At 41.3% G+C, this 27174-nt stretch overlaps 1 protein-coding gene across 1 annotated transcript in view; it reads left to right on the forward strand.

Annotated features, from left to right (window-relative positions):
- cyp7b1 (cytochrome P450, family 7, subfamily B, polypeptide 1) overlaps window positions 1-27174 on the forward strand; it is a 203536-nt gene that overhangs the window by 48239 nt on the left and 128123 nt on the right. The gene's annotated exons all lie outside the window — the stretch shown is intronic.

Consider the following 27174-nt stretch of genomic DNA (forward strand, 5'->3'; position numbering starts at 1 on the left):
ACTGCAGCAGCTTCTAAACCCATGACTTCTACCACCTTGAAGGACAAGGGCAGTAGATTAATGGGCACACCACCACGTTCAAGTTCCCCTCTCAAGCCACACATTATCCTGAATTGGAACTATGTTGCTGTTCCTTCAGTGCCACTGGGTCAAAATCTTAGAACTGCTACCTCAGGTGATTCACTCTAATTAATCCTGTCATAGTACACAATATCAAACCTTATATAACCTGCTCTCTGGTTGGTTCCAGAATTCATTACTCTAAGAAACTGTCTCAAAAGCATTCTTTGAACTCCTCATCCAGGCTGCTAATGCCAATCTTATTACCATCCCTTTATCACAAATATATTTTCTTGTATGTTTTGTCCTGTGTTGTGGTTATTGCTAAGGAGCCTTTGGACCACTCACGCTAGAGGTTTCTTGCCCCAACCATTCCTCATCTCCACCCAAATTGATTCGACATGCTGATCTCCTGAACCAAGGTCATCTCTATTTTGTCATTTCTATCCTTGATCAATAGTACGATCCTTCCTCATTTACCTAGCTTCCTATTCTTCTTGAATGTCATATACCTCTCAATATTTAAGACTAGTCCTTATCATCTTGCAGCTACATCTCCGTAATGGCTATCAGATCATATTTGCCTACTTCAATGTGCGCAATCAATTAATTTATTGTGTTATGATCACTGTGTGCATTCTAATACAAAGTCTTTATCTTAGCAATTTTGTTACCGTAACATTAGTCTAGAATATTGGCGTATTCAGTTTTATCTCCCTGTCCCTTCCTACTGTTCTATGATCCTCATTTCCCATTATGGTATTATGGTCTTCTGCAATGAATATTTCCCTTGATTAGCTACATCTACCCAAGCTTGATCCCTCACTTCCCTTGTTTAGGTTAAAGCTGTCTATATTTCCCTAGTTACGCGATTTGCAAGAACACTCCTCCCAGCACGGTTCAGCTATAGACCGTCTCAATGGTACAGCCCTCACTCCTGCAGTACTGATGCCAGTGCCCCATGAACTGCAATGCACTGCTCCCACACCAGTCTTTGAGCCATGGATTTATTTGTCTAATCTTGTTGGCCCAATGACAATATGCATGTTATATAGATAATAATCCATAGATTATCATCTTTGACAGGTTCTGTTTCTTAATCTGGTGCACAGTGTTCCTTGTACTGACAATGTGGAATCTGTTTCCCTGTCCAGCCTATGTCATTGGTACCTACATGGACCACAGCAACTGGTTTTACCCTCTCCCCCCCCACCACCCCCACCACCCATCTCTCTAGTGCAAGTTCTTGTCCAGCTGGTGTTGGACTGGGATAGGCACAGTTAGTAGTTTCACAACACCAGGTTAAAGTCCAACAGGTTTATTTGGTAGCAGGAGTTTTCAGACCGTTGCCCCTCCAGGTGAGTGAAGAGTTCAATTCACAAACAGGGCATATATAGACACAAATTCAATTACAAGACAATGATTGGAAATCAAATCTTAACAGGTAATCAAGTCTTTACAGATGCAGACAATGTGAGTGTAGAGAGCATTAACATAAGAAATATAAGAAATAGGAGAGGAGTAGGCCATCTAGCCCTTCGAGCCTGCCCTGCCATTCAATAAGATCATGGCTGATCTGAAGTGGATCAGTTCCACTTTCCCGCTCTCTCCCCATAACCCTTAATTCCCTTGTCTGTCAAAAACCTACCTACCCGTGACTTAAATATATTTAGCGAGGCAGCCTCCACCACTTCAACGGGCAGAGAATTCCAGAGATTTACCACCCTTTGAGTGAAGAAGTTCCTCCTCAACTACGTTCTAAACTGCCCCCCCACCCCCCCGCCCCCCCCATCTTGAGGCTGTGCCCTCCAGTCCTGCTATCCTTTCTGAGCGGGAAGAATCTCTCTACCTCTACCCTATCCATCCCTTTCATTATCTTATACGTCTCTATAAGATCCCCCTTCATCCTTCTAAAGTCCAACGAGTACAGACCCAGTCTATTTAGTCTCTCTTCATAGTCCAACCCCCTCATCTCTGGTATCAGCCTAGTGAACCTCCTCTGCACTCTCTCCAAGGCCAAAATATCCTTGCGCAAGTGCGGCGACCAAAACTGCACACAGTACTCCAGCTGCAGCCTCACCAGTACCCTGTACAGTTGCAGCAAGACCTCCCTACTTTTATATTCAATCCCCCTCGCTATAAAGGCCAACATTCCATTCGCCTTCTTGATCACCTGCAGACTGGGTTTTTGCGACTCATGCACAAGGACCCTTAAACACAGGTTAAAGAGGTCGCTTTGTCCTAGACTACAATGTCTTCACCTTCAACACTCAGTTCTTCATCCAGACACATGGAACAGCCATGGGGACCAAATTTGAACCTCAATATGCCAACATCTTCACGCAGAGATTCGGACAATAACTCTTCACCGCACAGGACCTTCAACTGATGCTGTACACTATACATCAATGACATTTTCTTCTTTTGGACTCATGGTGAACAATCAGTGAAACAACTATGTGATGACATCAACAAGTTCCATCCCACCATCAGACTCACCATGAACTACTCTCCAGAATCAGTTGCATTATTGGACACGCATCTCCATCAAGGATGGTCACCTCAGCACCTCACTGTATCGCAAGCCCACGGATAATCTCATGATGTTCCACTTCTCCAACTTCCATCCTAAACACATTAAAGAAGCTATCCCCCATGGGCAAGCCCTCCATATACACTGGATCCGCTCAGATGAGGAGGATCACAAAGACACCCACAGATGCTGAAAGATGCCTCATGCGAACAGGATATGGTGCTCATCTCAACGATCGACAGTTCCAACGTGCTACAGTGAAAAACCACAGACTTCCTAAGAAGACAAATACAGGGCATGGCGGAACGAGTATCCTTCGTTGTTCAGTACTTCCCTGGAGTGGAGAAGCTATGACATCTTTTCCAGAGCCTTCAACAGGTCATCGATGAAGATGAACATCTCGTCAAGGCCATTCCCACACCCCTACTTCTTGCCTTCAAACAACCACGTGATCTCAGATCATTGTCCGCAGCAAACTACCCAGCCTTCAGAAGAACGGTGACCACGACACCACACAACCCTATCACAGCAACCTCTGCAAGACGTGCCAGATTATCAACATGGATGCCATTATTTCACATGAGAACACCATCCACCAGGTACAGGACACGTACTCTTGTGACTTGTCCAACATTTTTTACCTAATACGCTGCAGGAAAAGATGTCCCGAGGAGTGGTACATTGGGGAGACACTGGATGAATGGACACCGCTCAACAGTCATCAGGTAGGAGTGTTCCCTTCCTGTTGGGGAACACTTCAGCAGTCTGATCTTTGAGTAGGCATTCTCCAAGACATCCTTCACGACACATGACAACGCAGAGTCTCTGAGCAGAGACTGATAGCCAAGTTCTGCACACGTGAGGATGGCCTCAACTGGAATTTTGGGTTCATGTCATTCTATCTGTAACCCCCATGATCTACCTGGGCTTGCAACAGCTCACTAACTGTCCTGGCTGGAGACAATTCAAACTCTTTAACCTATTCTTGGCCCTGTCCCCACTCACATTGTCTGTACCTGGAAAGACTTGATTACATGTTAAGACTCTCATTCCAACCATTATCTTGTAATTGAGTTTGTGTCTATATGTGCCCTGTTTGTGAACTGAACTCTTCACTCACCTGATGAAGGTGTAGTGCTCTGAAAGCTCATGCTATGAAATAGACCTGTTGGACTTTAACCTGGTGTTGTGAGACTACTTACTGTGCCTACTACCACTGCAAACCTATTAGTTCCCCCAAATTGAACAGCTTCCTGTACCATGTGCCTCGGTCAGCCTGCTCATTCATCTTGCAGACCTCACTTTTGTCCACACAGATCATTAGTATGTCAAACCTGTTTGAAAATTACAAAGTCTGAGTCTCCTCTATTACTGTCAGCTCAGTCGCTTTATCTGCTTCACTTGCAGTCACATCCTCCTGTCCTTCATTGCTGAGCTAAACAAACAAGCATATTCTAGATGATGTGACTGTCTTCTGGAAGAAAGTGTCCAGGTATTTCTCTCCCTCCCTTATGTTGCGCAGTGTCTGCAGACATGTTTGTCATGGATCGCTTTGGCATCCAAAAACTCCCACATTCTACAACTGCAACATAACAGCTGTCCTTCCATTGTTTCTCATGTTACTTATGTTATTTTGTAATTTACTCACTTAATTAACTTGGAATAATTCCAATGTATACCACACCTCTTTCCCATGGAAGCCTAATTCACGATTCACTCCAGCATAGTCACCTGTCTCCTTACACACCTCTGACTGATCATGTGGTTTGAAAAGCCTGCCTTTTTTATAGACCTCAGTTAAACCTCAAAAGGACTCAGCTAAACTTATTATGTGAGGCTAATTCAGACATTTGATGAGCAAATTTTTCTTGATGAAATGTGCTCTTGAAGAATTTTGACGAAAGAGTGTAATGAACAATGAAAATCACCTCTTGTTTCATTATGTTCAGGGAAATGGCTACAGTCCCCAGGACGCAGGTTAATTGGTTCCTTGGTCCCTAAGCTTCTTTGTGCCCTTGACTTCAGTGGGACTTGCAGATTATTTAATACACTGGAACAAATTTTAATACATATTTTAATTAAAAGAGAGAACACTGTAATAGGATAATTTTTTTATTATTCATTTATATGTAATTCTTTAGCATGTGAGCAATGTATCCAAAATGAATTGCTGTGTGGACAATGAAGTGACTTTGAAAATCAATAAAGTTCAGTCACTTTCCGATTTAGACAAACTCTTTGACGTGTCCAAAACTCCTGATAATGGATCTGCACCCCAGCAGTTTGTAAATGTCAGGAAACAGAGGTAGTTTGAAATAATAAATATATACAGATCCTACAGAATGCTGATTTTTAATGGTCCTGAATCAGAAGACCAATCATCAATATCCAGATTAATCACCACCTATCTTCCTTCTCGTTTTGGAACAGAAGAACCTTGCTATGCCTGAAGGATGTTCAAAAATTCAGGTATAACAGTTTAGAAAGTCCGGTTATTGATTTAGGTAGATAGCCTGTTATAAAAGAAGCAACAGGTATATAGAGTAACGAGGCAACCCCATACTCTCTCGAATTAGCTCACTCGGGGCACAAGTTACAATGTCAGGCCTTCACCATCGTAGCAACGTCTCCAACCGTAAACATGGCTCCCTGCTGAAACCTTAGGGTTGTGTAATTAACTGTACAATACACACATTAGCCATGAGAAATGTTCCCGTAACTTTTAAGACCTGTTATTTTTGCTTTCAATGTTTATTTAAAAATAAATAAATAGGGCCTGATGGGATCTACCCCATGTTATTGAGGGAGGCAAGAGAGGAGATTGCTGGAGCCTTGATGAAGATCTTTACATCCTAGCTGTCTTCTGAAGAGGTCCTGGAAGACTGGCGAGTAGCTAATGTTGTTCCTCTGTTCAAAAAAGGAATAACCCAGGAAATTATGGACTAGTGAGTCTCACATTGGCGGTTGGGAAGCTATTGGAGAGGATTCTTAGGGATAGAATTTATGTGCATTTGAAAAAGCATGACCTAATTAGTGAAAGTCAGCATGGCTTTGTGTGGGGCAGGTTATGTCTTACTAACTTGATTTTTTTTTTGAGGAGGTGACAAAGGTAATTGATGAGGGGAGAGCAGTGGATGTTGTCTTTATGGATTTTCGTAAGGCTTTCAAAAAGGTCCCTCGTAATAGGCTCATCTAGACGATTAGGATGCATGGGATCCACGGTGACATGGCTGCTTGGATTCAGAATTGGCTTGCCCATAGAATTCAGAGAGTAATGGTGGAAGGGTGTTTTTCTGGATGGAGGTCTGTGACTAGTGATGTTCTGCAGAGATTCCCACTGGGACCTCTGTTGTTTGTGATGTATATAAATGACTTGATGAAAGCATAAATGGGTGGGTTAGTAAGTTTGCAGATGACACAAAGATAGGTGGAGTTGTGGATATGTAGAAGAAAGTTGTCAAAGGATACTGAGGGATATAGATTAGCTGCAGGTATGGGCAGAGAAATAGCAGATGGAGTTTAATACGGGCACGTGTGAGGTGCTGCTCCTTGGGAGATCAAATGCTAAGGGTAAGCATACAGTTAATAGCAGAGCTCTGAACAGCACTGTTTAGAGTGGGATTTTGGTGTTCAAATACATAGCACCCTGAAAGAGGTCACACAAATAGATAGGGTGATAAAGAAGGCATATAGCATGCTTGCCTTTATTGGTCAGGGCATTGAAGAAATCAAAGAATCAGGATGTCATGTTGCAGCTTTATAAAACTTTGGTTAGGCCACACTTAGAGAAGTGCGTTCAGTTCTGATTGCCACATTGCAGGGAGGATATGAAGACTTTAGAGAGGGTGCAGAAGAGAATTACAAGGATGCTGCTTGGATTAGAGGGTATGAGCTATAAGGAAAGGATGGATAAACTAGGATTGTTTTCTCTGGAGCAGCGGAGGCTGAGGGGGGAATCTGATAGAAGTCTATAAAATTATGAGCGGCATGGATAGGGTTGACAGTCAGAATCTTTTTCCTAGAGTTCAAATGTCTAATTTTAGGGAGCATGCACTTAAGGTGAAAGGGGGAAAGTTCAGAGGAGGTGTGAGGGGCAAGTTTTTTGCACAGACAGTGGTAGGTGTTTGGAATGCACTGCCAGGAGTAGTGTAAGCAGATATGATAGGGGTGTTAAGGGGTTTTTAAGTAAGCACATGAATATACAAGGAATAGAGGGATATGAACCTAGAGCAGGCAGACAGGATTAATTTAATTTGGTGTCATGTTAGGCACAACATCGTGGGCCGAAGGGCCTATTCCTGTGCTGCACTCTTCTATGTCCCATGTTCTAGTTCCCTTTGCTGTCCTGTTTGTATCGATCCCTTGCTGCGGTTTGATTTCTATCAGTGTTGAGCACATCTGCAGGTTTTCCAACTCTGGCTTGATGTATTCCTGGAATAATGATCATATGAGGGTATTTCATCTTCTTGAAGCATACAAGATCTTGAGGAGATGTAATAGAGTGGCTACCAGGGGGATGTTCCTACTTGTGAGGGAGCTGAGAACTAGGGGACGCTGTTTGAAAATAAGAGGTCTCCCATTTTAAGACTGAGATGAGAAGAATTAGTTTTTTTCTGAGGTTTGTTGGTGTGTGGAATTTTCTATTGCCTAGAAAGCGGTGGAGGCTGGGTCATTAAATTTATTTAAGGAAGGGTCAGACAGATTTGAGATTACAACCAGGTTAGCTGTTTTCTTATTGAAGCAAACTCAAATGGTCAAGTGGCCTAGTCTCCCTGAGTCCTATGTTTCGGCCTTTTTTTAAAATATTCATTCATTGGATGTGGGCATTGTTGGCTGGGCCAGCATTTATTGCCCATCCCAGAGGGCATTTAAAAGTCAACCACATTGCTGTGGGTCTGGAGTCACATGTAGGCCCGGTCAGGACGGCAAATTTCCTTCGCAAAAGGACAAAAGGATATGTTTTTTACGACAAAGTCTTAGAACATAGAACACTACAGCACAAACAGGCCCTTCAGCCCACAAGTTGCGCCGATCATATCCATACCTACCAGGCCTATCTATAACTCCCAATCCCATTAAATCCCATGTACTCGTCCAGAAGTCTCTTAAAAGACCCAAGCGAGTTCGCCTCTACCACCACCGATGGCAGCCAATTCCATTCACTCACCGCCCTCTGAGTGAAAAACTTACCCCTGACATCTCCTCTGTACCTGCTCCCCAGCACCTTAAACCTGTGTCCTCTCGTAGCGACCATTTCAGCCCTGGGAAATAGCCTCCGAGAATCCACCCTATCTATACCTCTCAACACCTAATAAACCTCTATCTGGTCGCCTCTCAACCTTTGTCTCTCCAGGGAGAAAAGACCTAGCTCCCTCAACCTATCCTCAAAAGACATGCCTCCCAATCCAGGCAACATCCTTGTAAATCTCCTCTGAACCCTCTCAATAGCTTCCACATCCTCCTTGTAGTGAGGCGACCAGAACTGCTCACAGTACTCCAAGTGGGGTCTGACAAGGGTCTTATAAAGTTGCAGCATTATCTCCGGACTCCTTAACTCAATCCCTCGATTAATGAAGGCTAGTACACCATACACCTTCTTGACCACATCCTCCACCTGCAAGGCCGATTTAAGAGTCCTATGGACCTGGACCCCAAGGTCCTTCTGCTCCTCAACACTGTGTCTTATTTTATGTATATTTTTAGAAGCTTCCTAAAGGATGCTACAAGAAATATGAGGTATTAAGTATATGTTTCCATCCTGAATCTTTTATCCATGAACGGGCCCAACTTGAGCAGAGATGAGTAATTGGCTACAATAGACTGTATGCAATATGTTAACAACCAATCTGTGAAATCCACAGCTCTGGTCATTTTAGGAACAAGTGTGGAGAATTTCAGAAATTCTGAGTGAATCCAGATGGCTTGGAGTATGTCCACAAAAAATGCTGCATTTGTTCTTGGAATTGGATATACTGAAAATAGCCTTAGCCAAGATTTGCTCAATCCGTCTGAACTGCAAGCATTTCCTGGACTGAATTAGCAAACCGAAATATCTATTGCAATAGTCCAATAAATGCTGGGAATAGGACAAGCTTTACGTCTGGCTATTCTGTTATTGAGGAACAAAATGGCTGGAGCATTTATGGGTGCCGTGCAAAGATGTACTTGGTACAGCACTGATTTTGATGCTTTTTTAAGTTCAGCTTTTCTCTCTCTCTCTCTCTCTCTCTCTGCCTCTCATAAGGAATGTTAACATGTTTCAGCCACCCTGTCCAGATTTGTGATTATCTAGTGCACCCGAGCCCTACAAGAGTAGGAGTTTAGACTGTGCAGGTGCGTTTGAATTTAATCATGTATCAGCCCGTGAAATTAAGGCCTGCCTACTGTCCATGGACGACTGACACTAATGGATTACAGGCTAAATAATGTGGACATACATCAAAATTGACCAATCAGTTTAATGCAGCTTGAGCTAGGTTTACTGTCTACTGATTACATTGGCTTTGCATTTTTATTTGTAATTTGCATGCAGCGACTCTTTGGTTGTTAATTTTTCATTGAAATTACAGCTTTGTTTTTAAAATGGGTTCCTCTGTAACATCAAGCTGTAGCACATCTATGTGATGCTAAAATGTGACTGGACAGTATGAAAATAACTTGTTCATGCCTATGTTTGGAGTCTAAACATACAAATGATAGTGGCTGTAAGTTTTAAAATGTAACATTGCGTTTCCTCTTTTTTTTAAAAAATAAACATGAATGTGCCAATAAACAGGCCTCGCAAAATCTATATTTTTGACTCAATGCATATTGTCCTATATTTTGATCAGTTTGTATATATAGTTGCTTTTGTACATTATCACGTCAGAGTTTAGAAATGTTGGCTTTTACTTCATCTGAGTTTTTTGTTTACTTAACTTCTGTACATATATTAGTGTATAAACCAATTAAATTTAATGATCGAGATTCTCCCATCTCGCTGTGCTAGAAACTCAGCGCAGCGGGCCTGGAGATTTAAGTGGGGCCTGATCTGCGCTGGGCGTCCTGCCCCAATAATCTCTCCCAGTGCCGGATTTCTGACGGTATCAACTCCGCACTGAAAGTCTGCAGGGAGTCTGCTAGCCCATAACAACGCCACCTCCCCCACCCCCCCACCCCACTAGGAGTTCACTCCAGTGGGGTTTACAGTAGTTCCCCGAGAATGTTCGAAGGGCCAGTGATTAGGCCATGAGGATGAGCGGGCTGACATTGCGGGGGTCCTGGGGCTGGCCAGCGATCAGGAGGCCGGCAGGTAGGGGCCATTGCGTTGCGCATGTGCCGATCTCGGCGCTGACAGATCGCTGCGTGTGGAGTGAACTACTCAGTGCTATGCTGCCAGCCTCCTGGGCAGGAATAGGCCCCATCTCCTGAATTCTGGAGTGAATCACTCTCAGCAGTGCATAGAGTGTGGGGGATTCGTCTCTGAAGTTCTACTGAAAAAAAAAAGTGCGATTTACTCCAGTTGTTATACGAATTGGACATTTAGAACTTTTTTGGGAGAATTGCACCCAATGGCTCTGAAATACCAGACATCAAATGTGTAATTTTAATGTGTTGTATGCTAAAATTCACAATGCAATACCCACATCTTGTCTTCCATTTGCTAACAATGCTGAATGAAGTAAATCTGATGTCCAGTCTTATTCTTCAATGTGTATATCACAGCTTAATTGATTTTAATAAGGATTTTCCTCTTGTAAGCAGATTTCACTTCATTTTTAATCATGTTTCTGGTGAACAGGGTGGCACTTATGTCAGTAGGCTGAAGTAAAAACTACTTCCTCTTCCTGCAGCTGAGCCTAGGGTTAAGACACATAGCAAAGGCTTCCAGCATTGCATGTTGCAGGCAAAGCCATGTCACCTTTTGATACCATGAGCTGAATGTATGCCCCTTGAGGTCAGTCATAGAATCGTAGCAACCCTACAGTACAGAAGGAGTCCATTTGGCCCATTGACTCTGCACCAACCACAATCCCACCCAGGCCCTATTGCTGTAACCCCTCATATTTACCCTGCTAATCCTCCTGACACCATTTAGCCCACACATCTTTGGAGTGTTGGAGGAAACCCACGCAGACATGGGGAGAATGTGCAAACTCCACACAGACAGTGACCTGATGCTGGAATTGAACCCAGGCCCCTGGTGTTGTGAGGCGGCAGTGCTACTGTGCTGCCCCAAAAGTCATCAGCGCAAATGTCTGGTAAGTTTTTTCTTTGTAGCTGACTTTTAATATTTTCAAACAAGAACACCTTTTGTAAATTGTTATATAATTTTTAAATATTGGTAATTTTTTTACAACAGTTTTTAAAAGTTTGCTGTGTCTGTCCCTCAGGCATTTATTGCTTTCTGGCCCTCCCCATGCCCTGGGCTGAAAAATATTTTCATGCACAATTAAAAACCATCTGTTTATTTTGTGGATGGGGACATAAGCATTTAGAGGGCTGGCTCCTTGATTTACTCTACAATTATCGGCCCTAACCTTCTGCCTAGAAAATCCATGCAAGTTGAGGGCAACTTGAAAAGTTTTTTCAACTAATGGTGCCTGCCACTTTAAGAATTGGAACTGATGGGACCATCAATGTGAGCTCCTCTGAAGCCCATTCAGCTGCACTGCAATGTCTGGAATGCAGCAGACCTCAAGAAACTACAAAGGGTCGTGAAGGAAGCCCAGTCCATCACTCAACCAGCCTCCTGTCTATTGACTCTACACTTTCTGCTGCCTTGGAAAAGCAACCAGTATAATCAATGACCCCACACATGCTGGACATACTAGTTTCTGCCTTCTTCCGTTGGGAAAAAGATACAAATGTCTGAGGTCATGTATCAACCAACTCAAGAACAGCCTCTTTCCTGCTTCCATCAGACTTTTGAATGGACCGACCTCACACTAAGTTGATTTTTCTCTTCACCCTACTTACGATTGTAACACTACATTCTGCACTGTTCTGTATGAACGGTATGCCTTGTCTGTATAGTGCGCAAAAAAAATACATTTCACTGTATGTTAATACGTGGGGCAGTAAATCAAATCAACATGATGAGCTCATGCACCTTGCTCTTGTGTCCCTCTGGAGTGGTAAATTCCTCAGTGTTTGCCACTATTTCATAAAGAAAATCTGACTCATTTTATCTAAAGAACTCAATGGTGATTTTAGCCTGATTTTCCCAGTGGAAATCCTATGAGTGGACACTTAAAATACCTCCGATGACCTCACTGCCTGCATCGTGTTGATTCTGATTTTATTCTGTTCTCTGAGAAGATGGTAAAGGCGTCCTTCTGAAGTCAGTGAGGTATTTTTAAAGATGTAGATTAAGTTCTGATAATGTTGGGCATTAGCTGCAATTTAAACTTGTGTACTGAATGGGAAGGGTTTCTCTGCTGTCCTCTTGTTAAGCGAAGAGAATCAGATAACATAAGCTATTTGTTTTAAACATTCCTTGTGGGGCCACTAGGTGCAAGAGTGTTCCTCTGTATCCTAAAATCAAAGTTTAAAGGCCAGATTTTCATACAGGAAATGGGAACGTTGAATTGGGCAGCTTCCCAACTCACAAGACCTGTCTCCTTTAAAGGGGCTCTGTCGCCATATTTTAATTCTGAATATTTGGTTGTTGCCTTTAAACTTTGATTTTAGAATACAGAGGAGCACTCCTGCACCTGGTGGTCCCGCAAGCAATGTTTGAAGCAAATAACTTATGTTCTCTGATTCTCTCTGTTTGATGAGAGGGCAGCAGAAACAACCCCTCCCATTCAGTACACAAGCTAAAATTGCAGCTAATGACCAACATTATCAGAACTTAATCTGTCTCTTTAATCTCCTTCAAACACATAGTACTGAAAAAATATTCAAGCAAGTCGTTAAAAAAGTCAAATCATTTAAGTGGTTAATCTATTGTAAAAACAAACATCTATTTCACTAACCACCTAATGGGCAGCTGCACAATTCTTTTAAAACAAAATGTCTACACAGACTCCTGCTAAAATCAGCGATTCTGGATTTTTTGAAATTTTAAGCATTCATAATGGCCATAACTGTCATACCAAACCATTCCAGCTCTCAGACAATGGAGCCTATGCTGAAATAGTAAAAACAGTTTGCCATGTTTTTTCCTAAGCAACATCAGATAGCCTGTGGGGATTTTTACATTCTCTAACTAATAAGTTACTCTTTTTTTTAATTTTAAAAGGACTCTGGGCATGTAAACCACCTGAGTTTATTACACTGGAGGTCCCAATCACTGCAATTAAAAACAGACATAATTTACAAGACAGCTTATAATCGTTAAAACTGTAAGAATAGATGTTTTTTTGTATACTGAAGCCTATCAGTGAAAGAATTCTAGAAGCAAGTGGTTTTCCACATGCGACTGAGCACTGGGGTTTCCCCGTAGCTCATTCTGCCTCTGAGAGGCCATGAATCATGTGTATTCACTAGAATTGTAGGGAGCTGTCCACACCGGCAATGGAACAAACAAGGGTAAGAGTGCTATATATGGTTTCACTGGCTGCACCCTAATCCTGCACCACTGAAAATTGCCAGTATCAGGAATGGGGCGGGAATCCTTCCTGCCATTTTTGATGGGCTTCAATACCGTCTCAATTCAGCAAAAATCCAGGCTCAGATACTTTTCTTCCACCCTTTCCCTCCTGCAAGAATTCCTCACTGAGAGCGCTCATTTTTCAGTAAGCTATCTCTTTCAGATGTCACCCAGACATTACAATTGCCTGGGGTTTGCCAATGCCAGTGTTTGGTTTGTGGGTGTTTAAATTTTTTGCATTGTGATGTCACAAGTACAGTGAAAACTTCTGAAGGTGTTGGATTTCTTTTCTTTCTAAATAAACATTACATCCACATTTAATCCATAAAGCAGCAGGAGAATGGTTGTTTCTGTCTGCATTTGTCAAAGCATGAGTTGGATAAAAAATAAAATCACAGCCATCATTTGCATATGTGTATTTTCCAACCTCAACAATTGTCTTTTGATCAACAGAACAAATACTAGGTGGTTTATTTCTTCTCACACAGAGTATATTTGTAGCTTTCCTACCACTGCTCCAGCTAGGATGTACAAACAGGTTATAGACTAGGAAGGTGTTCATACTTCTCTCTTAATGATGCTGAAATCCCACCCATAATAATGGTGAGATGCTCAGCAAGTTCTGAAAACCCATGGGCAGCAAAGAAATTGTTTTGGCTGCCTTGTGCTTTTTCATGGATGTTTGCCTAAAGTTATGATCTATTACAATTTCCTAGGAGCAGCAGAGCTAGGTTTAAATTAAAGCCGAGTATATGAGGCATATTCTATGAACATTGGAAAAGTGTGATAATGCATCTTTTCAGAGGTGGTCTGGAACAATAATAGCCATTGCTATTTGAATAGATTCTGCATTGAGTGTGTTAGAAACACACCACAAAATGCCTATACAGTCCATATCTGTGAATACAATGGGAGCAATGTTCTGCAAAATTAAGGAAATGGTCTTTTTGCAGCAATTATTAAAAAAAAAGTGAATATTGACAAGAGAAATTTGAGGTTTCATTATTACAGAAGAATTGTTACCAAATCACTACTGTTGTATTTGTAATTGTCATACCCCAGTAAATGATGAACTTTCAATCAATACTTCTAAACTGAACACAGACTATTAAAATGGGCACTGCAAATCATGGCATTTGAGCTTCAAACAGTCCCCAGTCTTGAGTGATTACCTAAATAAATATGGACGTTCACAACCATCTGGAAAATTCATGCATCTGTTTGTTTAAGGATGGATCAGCAGCAAAGGACTATAGAATTCTAGCCAATCTGACTGTCTCTCTCTTTCATACCATGTACAGTAAGGAACATTGAAATTTCATGTGCGTAAGACAAATGTGAATGGATCCTATCAATCTTTCATTGATAGTTTCCATTGTCCAAACTAAGCTGGGTGAATTACAAGGAGTCAATCAACAGTACTGGATGATTGGAACATATACGCCACTTGTTGAGGGAAAGAAATAATTTGACAATGTGGAGAACCACAATGCTTGCAAAACCAACCAGGAGTTGCTTGCAGATACAGTTCCACTGAAAGCAATCACACTAGCTGCAAGTCATTCAAGCAGCCAAGGTCATAAACAGCAATATCTTGAAACTGGGAGAGTATGACAGAGAGATTGATTCCCCAAACTGTTCCAATTTTGAGTTCATCTGAGGCTCAACCTGCTGAAAATTTGATTACAAAGAGCTGCACAATGTACTAAGAATCCTTTGCTACACCAGACCTTCATTTCAGCAAAAGCATCAATATTCAAGAAATTACAGACCTGCCATGAGAGACTGAGATACTTCTAAGTCGTAACATTATATTACTTTCTTCTGCATCTAATTTTTGTGTGATGAGTGTGATGAGACTGTATCTTTACGAAATGTAAGTGTATTTGTGTCATGTTTCTTGTGCAGGATTTGGTTTAGCAGTCTGTTCTATTATCCAGTGCAGTTTTGTCTGTAACCAGCAGCCTCCTGTTGTTACTGTAGCAGCATAATTGAACTTGATTGCTGGAATATTTGTTTTAATTTGGGCTAATACAGTGTTATTATTTTAGTATTTTCTCCTCGGATTTTTCAGAGTAAGCTTGATTGGATTGAGTGACAGGAAAAGTCATGTCACTGGGCGGGTCTAGGCTTACACAGAGAAATCAGCTCAGTTGCTGCTTGGGATCTTTAGAGAGAAGAAGCTCTCTGTACCTCTTTGTTTCTCTCTTGATTTGGAGACTGGGATTTGTCAGAAAATGAATCTCTTTCTCTGAAGTTCTGTTTGGGGATGGATCTTTCTCTGGAGGCTACTGTATGAGGGGTCAGAAGACAGATGCCTTTCTGTAGCTGTCCAGAGGGGTTAAAAGGCTGGAAACATAGCACACCATGGGAGCGTATATGTTTTTGTGCTAACAGATTCTGAAGAAGGATATTTGTCTATGAGGATATTGCTTAAATTGGAACTATAGAAATAGCTAGTTGTGAAGAATTATACCTTGCATGGTTAAGTATTTCAATTGGTAAAGATTATGCTGTTTTTTACTGCATTCTACTTGTATTCTTTAATAATTGTTTAATAAAATCTTCCAAGTGGATCAATCAAATCATATCTGGAGTGAAACACCTTATGCTCGCCTTAATGCCAAAATAAAAAAAGTTGGGGTCTAGGCTAAGTTCACAATATATCTTGGAGTTTCTGACCTGATCTCTAACACAAGTAAATAAATTGTTGCATCAAATTCAAGTAAAATGCATGATAATAATCATCATTATTTTCAGCTACACAAGAAGCTTGTTGCTGGAATTATTTAATTGTCAGGGTAAAGAAAACACTCCTTCTATGCAAATCATGGGCTGTAAAGGAAATGCACAAATTCTGGCTGAAATAGTAATACATTAATGATGAGGGATAGATGTACACTATTTTTGCCTTGTACATGATTACAGAGCAATTATAATGGATTGTTTTATACTGTTACTCTCCCAGCCTACATCACTTTATAAATAAAGTGGAAAATGCAGGAGGAATTCCAGAAATGTATGCAAGAGTCCTTTCTTGATAAATTTGTTTCCAACCCAACAAAACAGGAAACAGTGCTGGATTTAATGTGGAGGAATTATATGGAGCACGTTTCTGTGGAAGAGCATTGGGGAAGAGTACTCATGATATCGTGGTTAAAATAGTTATGGAAAGGGACAAGAAACAATAGAAGGTAAAACTTGAAGAGTGGTGACTTCATTGAGTTGAAGAGGAAACTGGCTGAGTTGGATTGCAATCCATAATTATGAGAAAAATGGCCATCGAACAATGTGAGGGATGGGACCTGTTGTGGGGTCTTGTCAATGCAGGCATGATGGGCCAAATGACCATCTCCTGCACTGTAGCTTCTTTGATTCTATGGTGATCTCCTTTTTGGTCCTTAAAATCTCGTACTACTTGTATTTAGCAAAGCTAATGAAAAAACCCCTTAAATTTAGAAAACCCTAATCTAGAATTGTAACAATTGATTACAGTACAAACATATCATAAATGAAGGAACACCTCTGAAAAAGGATTACTTAAATGAACCAGGGTTACTTAATTGAACCTAAAGCACCATTCATCATAGAATAATATGCACAGGAGATGACCATTTGACCCACAGTGTTTTTAAACACCTCAATCAAATTTTCTCTTGATGTTCTCTGTTCTGGGGCTACTTGCAGCTTTAAAACTTTTTTACTGTAACAATCTAAAGTCAAAGATTAAACAATACTTAATGGTCAAAGTGTAGAAAAGGCACATACCCTTTAGTTAACTTAACTGACAATACTTGGCAAACTGTACATTATACCACACTCGCAGCCTCACAAGGATGAGTTCTCAGGTCCCTACTATATTCCTTAGACACCTATGACTGTGCGGCCAAATTCCCCTCCAATTTGACTTTCAAGTTTGCTGATGACACCACCTTATGAGTCGGATCTCAAACAATGATGAGACAGAGTACAGGCATGAGATAGAGAATCTGGTGAATGGGTGCAGCAACAATAATTTCTCTGTCAATGTCAACAAAATGAAGTAGATTGTCATTGACTTCAGGAAGGGCAAAGGAGAACATGTCCCTGTCTACATCAATGGGAATGAAGTAGAAAAGGTCGAGAGCTTAAAGTTTTTAGGTGTCCAGATCATCATCAACCTGTCCTGGCCCCCCCATGCTGACACTATAGTTAAGAAAGCCCACCAACACTTCTACTTTCTCAAAAGACTAAGGAAATTTGGCATACCAGCTATAACTCACCAACTTTTACAGATGCACCATAGGAAGCATTTTTTCTGGTTGTATCACAGCTTGGTATGGCTCCTGCTCTGCCCAAGACCGCAAGGAACTACGAAAGGTTGTGAACATAGCCCAATCCATCACGCAAACCAGCCTCCCATCCATTGACTCTGTCTACGCTTCCCGGTGCCTCGGCAAAGCAACCAGCATAATTAAAGACCTCATACACCCCGGACATTCTCTCTTCCACCTCTTCCTTTGGGAAAAAGATACAAAACTCTGAGGTCACATATCAACCGACTCAAGAACAGCTTCTTTCCTGCTGCTACCAGACTTTTGAATGGACTTGCTTTGCATTAAGTTGATCCTTCTCTACACCCTAGGTATGACTGTAATATGGCATTCTGCACTCTCTCACTTCCTTTTCTATGAATGGTACATTTTGTCTGTGTAGTTTGCAAAAAACAATACTTTTCACTGCATGTTAACATATGTGACAATAATAAATCAAATCAAACTTGTGTAGAATGTAGCCTTGTGGGAGATGCATTCCTAACGGGGTTAAAGAGAAGCGTTCAAAGTTAGAGTTCCCTTAATAATTAAATATGTAAGAGGCCAAACTGAGACAAAAAGGAGACTTGTGATAAATGTAAGGTTCATAATACAGTTATGAAGCAAAAATTAATCAAGCAAAATATGAGGTACTGTAGTGATCCAAAGAGAAGAATGAAGGAGGTAAGGCGAGAGTCTAAGCAATTAAAATATAAGGGAACCCAAAGATCTTTTGTAAGTACGTGAATAATGAAAGGGTAGTGAAAAGAAGTATGAGATTTTAAGGACCAAAAAGGAGGTCACCATAGAATCAAAGAAACTATAGTGTTGAAGGAGACCATTTGGCCCATCAGGCCTGCACTGACAAAATCCCACAACAGGTCCCATCCCTACAACCCCAGATATTTACAATCGCCTGACATTAAGGGGCAATTTATCATGGCCACTCAATCTAACCTGCACATATTTGGATTGTGGGAGAAAACCACGTGGCAACAAAAGACAGAACTGAGTTCTAAATGAGTACTACACATCTATCTTCACTGGAGACCAGAATACAGCAATATCATCAAATAGGAGGGGGCAACTGCAATACTGGATAGGGTTAAAATAGATAAAGGGTAGGTGCTTAAACTGGTTGTAGTCTTCAAAGCATAAAATGCCCTAATCTGGATGAAATGCATCCTCAACTAAAGGGTTATGGGCATAGTATGAATAGAAGGCATTGAAGTATCCGATCAGCCATGACAGTATTAAATGATGGAGCAAGTCTGAAGGACTAAATGGTCTACTCCTGTTCTCTTGCTCCTTTGATACAGAAAGAATGGAAATTCTGTTGGCTCTGACCATAATCTTCCATTTTTATTTTGTATATCTGAGAGGTGCCACAAATACTGATTTTACAGTCCTGCTTAAAACAGGGTAGAGGCCAGCAAGCCTCCTGTTTGTGGTGCAAGAGTATTGAAACAATAATCTTGGATGAAATTAGTTTGACATTTGAAAAAATAACTAATACAATTGAGTTTTTTGAATTAAATGAGATGGTTGATATCTTTATGGACTTTCATAAGCCATTTCCAAAATGATTTGGTGGCAACGTTAAAGCCTGTGAGATTAAAGGGACAAGTGGTAGCATTGCCGCATACTTGGCTAAGGGACAGAAAGCAGAGAACAATGGTGAGTTTCTCTGTTTTCAGACTAAAAGGTGGTACACCCTGGTACAGGGGTTAGTAATGATACCACTGCTGACTTTGAATTATATTTAGCAATCTGGGATTGATGCAGAGAATATATTTTCAAACTTGACATTTGACACAAACAAAAGTGGTAAAATAGGCAGACATATGGCAGATTAAATTTAATGCAAAGTAGAGTGAATTTTGTTATAATGTGAGACTTTATAAGATGACTATGTCTCCTTCAATTTAAGGTGAAAGTGAATGTCCTGGAATGGAAAATGGTGAAATGACGCTAAACTTCACCCAAACCATGTGACTTGTTGCCATGGGGAAATGGGCCCAGGCAGAAACTTAAAAAAAAACATATGACAGTTGACATAAAATAGGTTTTTTCAACACACACTCTTCAGTCTCCTGGACCTGGAGATGAAGACCGAAACAGCAACTGCTGTGCAAAAGTAGAGAAAAAGATCATCTTGTGTTAGCTACCAAGCAGAATGCTGGTGAGAACAGGTTCTCTGCCCAAAGAGAAGTTTAAGGACTAGAGTTTTCAGAAGGTGCCTTGCTGTTGAAAGCTAGTAAGGAGAATATTTAGAAGAAATGACTGAATACACTAGAAGATTTGCCCTGGTGAGGTAGGGACAAAAGCTGCCAGGAAGGATGAGGGACTGAGCCCACAAGGCTACATTCTACATAATTGTTGAGAGTGTGGTAAAATGTACAGTTTGCAAAGAATTCTCAGTTCAGTTAATTCGTTAAAGTTTATTAGTTTCTACACTTTGACCATTAATTAATCTTTAATCTTAGATTGTTGCAGTAAAAGTTTTAAATTATAAATTATTTTGATCACTAAGAAATTCAAATTACCTTTAAAAAGATATCCGTCTCTACAGGGATAATGACTTTGGATTTCATGATAGTATAATTGCATAGGATGGAGAAATCATTTGTTACAGTTATTAATACTAAATGTTGTACTTGTAAATTTATTTTTAAAAAAAAAGCAGGTGAGCTTAAAATAGCCCTAAAGCTAGAATTGTGACACTTTCAATGTGTTATGGATATAGTTTAAGTGTTATTCATTGAGATAAATATATATATTATATTGATGGTTGAAGGGACATGTCTAATTTTTCCACTGGAGTAGAAAGACTGACTATCAAATTGATGACAAAAAGTCCCTTGAATAGTTGACACTTGGGCTTCCACAGAACCAGCCATGAATACTCAAACCATCTGTTTTGCTGGAAATTTGTCAGTGTGAGCGTGGTGGAGGCAGCTGCTTCAATAGGGACGGCTTGGATAATGGACCAGGGCTTTGTCTCCGAGCAATTCACAGGCATTGCCCAAGCATACTATAGTGCAATGAAAATCAACTCTTGTTTGTGGCACTATTACCAGTTTGAAAAAAATGGAAGGCGACTTAATTGTTGACACACAGTTTAGAAATGCAAATAGGTTTAGAACATCTGTGTGCTAGTACATTAAAACCTGTTTGAAAGCCAGAGGGCTCAGTAAACTGCTTTGGATTTAAAATAGGTTTTGATGAGTGTGTTATTTTGGAGTACCACAGAAGTAAACATTTATGGTAATGGTAGTAATCTCCTCACTGTAAGCTGCTCTGATTAAAAATCTTAAAATTCTGGTTTACCTGCTCCACTGGTGGGAGATTAGAGAGAGACTTTGAGGTGGGACAACGATCAAATGTTGGGACAGGGTTATTAGCCTGTTTGGAATTGTGTTGCTGTTCGTAAGGATTCATACGTTCCTTTGTGTATTTGCGATGAAAGTTTGAAGAATGGCTGAAAATGTGAGCGAATGTTTAGCAAAGTTTTTTAATAATGGACCAGAGGCCTTGATGTAAGATGTATTGACGAGGGGCCGTCAAGACATGCTCAGGGGACAAACGGTAGTTTCATATGGATGCAATGCAGGACAAAGTTTAATGATCTCCTGTGCCTTACCAAGGTGAGTGAATTTAACCTTCAAATGACATATCCTACCAACTGTACACTAGCCTTGCTGTCCTTGATTGAACCATGGTAACCTGAACCCAAAAACCTACTTCAGGGCAGTTACTGACACACTTCCCTCGTTCTCGTAAGAGAAAGTGTTATTATGTAAGAGGAGGTAGCAGGAAAGAATTGGAGGAGACAATTCTGACCATCATTGTGATCAGAAGTACAGTCATAAAGTTTCAGAATTTATAGAAGTCATCAAATTGATGTAGGTAATAAAGAAGAGGGTTGTGAATAAATAATTATATCATAAGTTTGCAGAATGGATGTGTAATTACCAAATGAACTTCAATATAAATGTGAGTGGTATGTTCGATTTGAGAAGTAAGTGTCCAAATGGAATAGAGGAACATGAAGATCTGAGGATAGACACACAAATCCATTTAATAAGATCATTTCAAAACTAAAAAGCAAACAATGTATTAAGGTTCATTTCTAAAGGGATAGAATTGAAAAGTTGAAAAATTAAGCTGAACTTATAGAAAACCTTGGTTAGAACATCAGCGAATTCAGTGGAAAAGTGAATTGCGTGGAGGGTGTGGAAAGTATGCAGAGAGATCTAGATAGGCTGAGTGAGTGGGCGAGGACCTGGCAGATGGAGTATAGCGTTAGCAAATGTGAGGTTATCCGCTTTGGTAGAAATAATAGTAGGGGGGATTACTATTTAAAGGGTGAAAAGCTGCAGCATGCTACGGTGCAGAGGGACCTGGGGGTCCTTGTGCACGAATCGCAAAAACCCAGTCTGCAGATACAGCAGGTGATCAAGAAGGCGAATGGGATGCTGGCCTTTTATAGCGAGGGGGATAGAATATAAAAACAGGGAGGTCTTGCTGCAACTGTACAGGGCTCTGGTGAGGCCACAACTGGAGTACTGTGTGCAGTTTTGGTCCCCTTATTTGCGAAAGGATATATTTGCCTTGGAGGGAGCACAGAGAAGGTTCACCAGGCTGATACCGGAGATGAGGGAGTTAACTTATGAAGAGAGATTGAATAGACTGGGTCTGCACTTGTTAGAGTTTAGAAGGCTGATGGGTGATCTCATAGAGACTTATAAGATAATGAAGGGGCGAGATAGGGTAGCGGTAGAGAGATTCTTTCCACTTAGAAAGAAAAACAGAGCTAGAGGGCACAGCCTCAAAATAAGGGAAGGGGGGGGGTACAGTTTAGAACGGAGTTGAGGAGGAACTTCTTCACTCAAAGGGTGGAGAATCTCTGGATTCTCTGCCCATTGAAGTGGTGGAGGCTACCTCACTGATTATATTTAAATCACGGGTAGATAGATTTCTGATAGACAGGGGGATTAAGGGTTATGGGGAGAAAGTGGAACTGATCCACTTCAGATCAGCCATGATCTTATTGAATGGCAGGCCAGGCTCGAAGGGCTAGATGGCCTATTCCTCCCACTTCTTATGTTCTTATCCTTAGAGTATTGTGAATAGTTCTGGTCTTTATATATGAAAAAAAAAGAATGATAGGGGGGGTTGGAGTAGGTGTAAAAAAGATTTGCTTAAATGAAAGCAGAACTGAGGGAGGATCAATAAATATTGAGCAGGTTGGGTTCTTTCTCTAGAAAAGAGAAAATGAATGGGTGATCTGAGGTGGTAGCTGGATAAGCACATAAAGAAAGGAATGGAAGGATATGTTGATGGCGTGAGATGAAGGAGGGTGGGGGTGTTTTGCAGTGGAGTAAAAACACTGATATTGATATGTTGTAAATGCTATGATTGTGGGGAGAGTGTCACTCGGATTGTGGGAATAGTATCACTTGGGCCATAACTACTGGTGGTACTGGAGGTCTCGATGAAAATATTTGCACACTAAATCTTTCTTTGTTCTTACTTTTACCTTATTCCATAATCTGTTTTACTCTATAAGCTGCAGATGGTATAATCATGAACTTCTTACTTGCTCCTCTCCCCCTCGCTACAACTCAATTCTTGCCCCTTCTGAGCCTACCAGTCAGAGGTTGAAGATTGTGAAGACGTTGCATTCACAGCCACTAGCTTGGATATTGACACAGCACATACTTTGGAGTTTAGGTGAGAGGTGGGATCTGCATTAGTGTGAGACTAGGCAAAAGTGTGTGTGTGTGTCAGAGTGATTTGATTTGATTTATTATTACCACGTATTAACGTACAGTGAAAAGCATCGTTTCTTGCGTGCTATACAGACAAAACATACCGTTCATAGAGAAGGAAACGAGAGAGTGCAGAATGTAGAGTTATAGTCATAGCTAGGGTGTAGAGAAAGATCATCTTAATGCAAGGTAAGTCCATTCAAAGGTCTGACAGCAGCAGGGAAGAAGCTGTTCTTGAGTCGGTTAGTACGTGACCTCAGACTTTTGTATCTTTTTCCTGAGGGAAAAAGGTGGACAAGAGAATGTCCGGGGTTCGTGGGGTCCTTAATAATGCTGGCTGCTTTGCTGAGGTAGTGGGAAGTGTACACAGAGTCAATGGATGGGAGACTGGTTTACATGACAGATTGGGCTAAATTCAGGACCTTTTGTAGTTTCTTGAGCAGAGCAGCAGGAGCCATACCAAGCTGAGATACAACCAGAAAGAATGCTTTCTATGATGCATCTGTAAAAGTTGCTGAGATTCATAGCTCACATGCCAAATTTCCTTAGTCTTCTGAGAAAGTAGAGGCTTGGTGGGCTTTTTTAACCATCGTGTCAGCATGGGAGATGGGGTGGGGAAGGGCAGTGGTTGGGGGGGGAGAGGGGCAGTGGTGGGGGGGGACACAGGACAGGACAGGTTGTTGGTGATCTGGACACCCAGAAACTTGAAGCTCTCAACCCTTTCTACCTTGTCCCCATTGATGTAGATAGGGGCATGTTCTTCTTTATGCTTCCTGAAGTCGATGACAATGTCCTTCATTTTGTTGACGTTGAGGGAGAGATTATTGTTGCCGCACAGTTCACCAGATTCTCTATCTTGTTCCTGTACTCTCTTGTTTGAGGTCCGAACCACTACAGTGCTGTCATCAGTGAACTTGAAAATCAAATTGGAGTGGAATTTAGCCCTACAGTCATAGGTGCATAAGGAGTATAGCAAGGGGCTGAGAACATGGCCTCGTGGGGCACTGGTGTTGAGGATTATCACGGAGGAGGTGTTGTTGCCTATCCTTACTGATTGTGGTCAGTGAGTTAGGAAGTTCAGGATCCAGTCACAGAGGAAGGTGCCTAGGCCCAGGCCTCAGAATTTGGAGATGAGTTTCATGAGAATAATAGTGTTGAGGGCTGAGCTGTAGTGAATAAAGAGGAGTCTGACATAAGTGTCCTTGTTATCTAGGTGTTCCAGGGTTGAGTGCAGGGCCAGGGAAATGGCGTCTGCTGTGGACCTGTTGTGGCGGTAGGCAAACTGTAGTGGATCCAGGTAGTCCAGGAGGCAGGAATTGATTTGTGCCATGACTAATCTTTCGTAGCACTTCATAATGATGGATGTCAGAGCCACAGGCCAATAATCATTAAGGCACATTGCTTGGGTTTTGTTAGGTACCAGGATGATGGTTGTCTTCTTGAAGCAGATAGGGACCTCAGATAGGTGTAAAGAGGGGTTGAAGATGTCTGTGAATACCTCTGTCGGCTGATTTGTGCAGGATCTGAGTGCACGTCCGGGTACCACGTCCGGGCCAGTCACTTTCTGTGGGTTGACCTTCAAGAAAGCTGCTCTGACATCTGCAATGGTGACTCCAGATATAGATTCATCCAGGGCTTCCAGGGTAGAGGGCATGCTGTCGCCGACTTCTTGGTCAAAATGGGCATCAAATGCATTGAGCTCATCAGGGAGAGGTGCATTGGAACCAATATTTTACACACCTTCATCTTGTAGTGGGGGAATAGTGCAGGTGTTGGCTCACAAGAAAGTGAGATCATCCACTAGTTCTGGTACAGGGGGCTTGATAGCTCTGGCTACAGAAGAAATGTGATGGATGAATACAGCAGGATGCTTGCTGCATTGAAAAGTACAATGTCAATGTATCTCCAGCACATTTATAGAATCCACTGTCGCACAGCGTCCCATGGCTGATATCGCAGCTTCCATCAAATGTTTTGAGTGGTGCAGTGGAAATTCATTTTGCTGCCATCAAGGATCTGGATAACAGGGATCACATTGGCCTTCCTGGGTGTCACTCCAAATGATCAACAGGATTGCTAAAAGCACCTGACCAGGCAAGAAGCAGTGTTTTCAATGAACACAAACCTGTTTTTATCTCTCATCTTCCATTAGTGCCTCACCTGTTGCCAGTCAGTCTGCAGACTGCTGCAGCTCAGGCTGAGAGTGACATACTTGGAAGCGGGCTTTCTAGGCCTTAAACTGCACCACTTCCTTCATGGGTTTTGTAGATTTCTCAGCTCGAGGTCAGTAGCCTTCTACCAGCCATGCTGCAGTCAGTAGGGAAGCATTTCATTGGAACATCAAGATAGACAAAGGGAATACCTAAGGATAATTATTTTCATTTTGTCTACATTATCCAATGCATGAATTTATAAAATTAGATTTTATAAATCACGTCTCGTGGTTTTACTTCTTTTCAGAAAGGGGTTGTGATCAGAGGCAATCTTGGTGAATGGAGAAGTGTAATTGCGGTTGCTGTCACATTGAAGGTGGCTGGAAGGGGGTGTTTGTTTTGTAGTTTCCATTATTCTTGTCCTTCCACATTCTGTTTTGCTTTCTCTTTCAATTCCTGTTTCAGTTCCTGTTCTTTAACTGCTTATCACTATGGTGACAAGAGATGTTTCCTCAAACTAGTAATGGAGTAAGCAGCATACATTCTCAAATCTTGATATCCACTGAGTTGAGTACAACAGGGCTCCTGCAGTGTGGTCCAGACAGCAGATACATTGCCAAAGTGTGTCGAAGGTATGTTCTATAATAACCCTTGTGTAAGCAAGGCTCCTGGTGTCAGCCTTTATGCGTGGATTGAAACTGAAATTGGAAACCACAACTTCTGGGAAGATGAATCAGGGTAAAACTGGACAAAAAGGACACAGAATCATCAGAGCTCAGTAGATGATGAAGATTCCAGTAGTGCAGTACAGGCAGGCTGAAGAAGACAGAGGCTAGATACAGAATCTGAAAATTGGCAAATATACAGTTACTGCAGCATTTCCCATTATTCCGTTGATGGATCTATGTCAACAAGACTGTCTTAAGCAGAGCTGAGGATACAGACATGTGCCCTTGCAGATCATGTCTGTGGAAGTTCAGTTGGTTGTGTGCTTCTGTTGCTGGGGACTCAGGCTAAATCTTGAAAGAGGAGAAACTGATGTCTTTTCATGGGGATGAACAGAAGTTTGAAGGACTTGGACTTGGTGACTGATATTGATAGCTTATGTATTAAGTGGACTGTTGAGCCAATCTATAAAAACTGTCTTAATTGTTTGTATCTGCCATTTAATGTTTAGCTTGTAATTGACTACAAATTGGCTGTTTGTTAATTCATGTTTATCTCATGCTGATGTTGGGTTTTTGAGTATAAAAGATGGTTACCTAGGATGGTATTTATTATTGTTAAATCCTGGGTGGTCTTGGCTTGTCCCTCTAAAATGCAGTAAATAGGCAATTGTTTTGTTATGTTCCCAATTGAGACCAGTTCCATTTTTCTAAACAGTCTGAAATCAAGCTATTTACTAAAAGAATAAACCCACACAAATCCAGATCTGTTTTTTCAAAAGAAGTTTTTTTTATGATACAATAGTCCAACAAAGCAAATTACTGAGGGATGGGATTTCTAAAAAGATCAATGACCTCGACCAAAAGATCATAATAAAACTCAGAGTTGTTTGGGAAGGAATTTCAGAGGGGTCAGCCAAGGCCACCGAGACTTTAACCAGCAATAACAATGCAAAAAAAGAGGGATGTACAGGAGATGGAAGTCAGTGCTGAACTGGAGGGGAAATAAAGAGTTGGAGAGGAGTTAAGCTGTGGAGGTATTTGTAAACTAGAGCAAGGAGTTGAAATTTAATGGGCCATTGCTTCTGTGGAGTGCCAATCACAGTAGGAATGTGATTGTT

The sequence above is a fragment of the Carcharhinus amblyrhynchos genome, chromosome 8 (assembly GCF_965287045.1).
Source record: "Carcharhinus amblyrhynchos chromosome 8, sCarAmb.v2.hapA, whole genome shotgun sequence".
NCBI classification, from domain to species: domain Eukaryota; kingdom Metazoa; phylum Chordata; class Chondrichthyes; order Carcharhiniformes; family Carcharhinidae; genus Carcharhinus; species Carcharhinus amblyrhynchos.